This window comes from Penaeus vannamei, chromosome 19 (genome assembly GCF_042767895.1).
Source record: "Penaeus vannamei isolate JL-2024 chromosome 19, ASM4276789v1, whole genome shotgun sequence".
NCBI classification, from domain to species: domain Eukaryota; kingdom Metazoa; phylum Arthropoda; class Malacostraca; order Decapoda; family Penaeidae; genus Penaeus; species Penaeus vannamei.
Genome location: NC_091567.1, coordinates 13,682,237 through 13,684,352, shown reverse-complemented (window position 1 = coordinate 13,684,352; position 2,116 = coordinate 13,682,237). Strand labels below are relative to the sequence as shown.

General features: G+C 42.1%; 1 protein-coding gene across 1 annotated transcript in view; it reads right to left on the bottom strand.

Moving 5' to 3' along the window:
* Positions 1–1,160: 1,160 nt before the first annotated feature.
* LOC113821009 (uncharacterized) overlaps positions 1,161–2,116 on the bottom strand; it is a 9,778-nt gene continuing 8,822 nt past the window's right edge. Inside the window, exon 2 of the mRNA XM_027373436.2 lies at positions 1,161–2,116. This exon is cut by the window's right edge and continues 1,777 nt beyond it. The gene's annotated coding sequence lies outside the window, so the exon portion shown is untranslated.

Here is a 2,116-nt window from a genome sequence, read left to right as displayed (position 1 = left end):
TACTAATGTTTATGGATAAGCTGGCACTAGTGTTTGTGGACAGGCTGGCACTAATGTTTGTGGAAAGGCTGGCACTAGTGTTTGTGGACAGGCTGGCACTAGTGTTTGTGGACAGGCTGGCACTAGTGTTTGTGGAGAGGCTGGCACTAGTGTTTGTGGAGAGGCTGGCACTAGTGTTTGTGGACAGGCTGGCACTAGTGTTTGGGGACAGGATGGAATTAACATTTGTGGTTAGGCTGGCACTAGTGTTTGTGGATAGGCTGGCACTATTTTTTTTCTGGACTTGCACTAATGTTTGTGGACAGGATGGCACTAGCGTTTGTGGACAGGCTGGCACTAATGTTTGTGGACAGGCTGGTACTAGTGTTTGTGGACAGGCTGGCACTAGTGTTTGTGGACAGGCTGGCACTAATGTTTGTGGACAGGCTGGCACTAATGTTTGTGGACAGGCTGGCACTAGTGTTTGTGGACAGGCTGGCACTAATGTTTGTGGACAGGCTGGCACTAATGTTTGTGGACAGGCTGGCACTAATGTTTGTGGACAGGCTGGCACTAGTGTTTGTGGACAGGCTGGCACTAATGTTTGTGGACAGGCTGGCACTAGTGTTTGTGGACAGGCTGGCACTAATGTTTGTGGACATGCTGGCACTAATGTTTGTGGAAGGCTGGCACTAATGTTTGTGGACATGCTGGCACTAATGTTTGTGGACAGGCTGGCACTAGTGTTTGTGGACAGGCTGGCACTAATGTTTGTGGACAGGCTGGCACTAGTGTTTGTGGAGAGGCTGGCAGTAGTGTTTGTGGAGAGGCTGGCACTAGTGTTTGTGGAGAGGCTGGCAGTAGTGTTTGTGGAGAGGCTGGCAGTAGTGTTTGTGGAGAGGCTGGCAGTAGTGTTTGTGGAGAGGCTGGCAGTAGTGTTTGTGGAGAGGCTGGCACTAGTGTTTGCGGACAAGCTGGCACTAGTGTTTGAAGCCAGGTTAGCACTAGTGCTTGTGGACAGATTGGCACTAATATTTGTGGACAGGCTGGCACTATTGTTTTTAGGACAGGCTGGTACTAATAATACCAATTTGTTTTTGTTGAAATTTTTCTATTTAGTTTTATATACTAAGTTTATATTTGATTATATGGGGAAAGCCAGCTGAAACGGTACCATACTACCCACGTATTCTAGAACCCCTCCTTTGCCCGCTACCACTCTCATGGGGTTCTAGGTTCTTCAGGGAGAAAAATTATATAATTGCAAATTGCGTAGGGAACCTCCTGGGATACGGAGCAGTATACTCTCACAGTATGATGAGTATAAATGTAAAATTGTAAAAGGTATACATTTTTTTTATTACAAATACTAAATGCTGGTACGCAAGGTTATTAATAAGATGGCATTAATCATAAACTGCCACACTATGTTCAAAAGGTTGCCGACCCCTGCCGTATTAGAACGATCTTTTTATGTATCATTTATGAAAATGATTGACGATTGTTTAGGTTGAATTTTGTCTTAATAGCCACCATATGTTACAGCATCAAGACTATGATTTGCGCATGTGAATACACTTTGGACGAAAGCAGTGCGTGATTACTTTCCTTAGACTTTATTGATAGAATAAGGGCCATAGTTATCAAATTATTGTTCTGAGCACGGGTGCACCGACAAGTGTGAAAATGATTCTTATTTTACACTTTAGTGAAGTAATACGAACCCTAACTGAGTAGTAAGGTGATCAAATAAAATGTTAGTATCAATCCACATTGCTGAAGCATTTATTGTGTTAGATGTACATATCGCATATAAGCAACTGTTTATGGATGTTACGTGCATGTACTATATTTGAGCGACTATTTAAAAGAAAAAATGCATATATAACTACACAACCTTAAATACCACCACCTAATCAAGGGTTTATACAAATACTAAATATACATAGGTCAGATTTACTAGAAATTTTCACAAACTCAACTACATGACACAACTAAAATCTGGTAACTGTTGAGCATTAAAACCACGTCTAATGTAGAGACAACTACGTAGTGAATCATAAAAAAAGACTTGTTAGCTGGCGATTAGCATTTTGTGGTGTTGCTACTAACAGAAACATTTACTTCGGAACAGAAT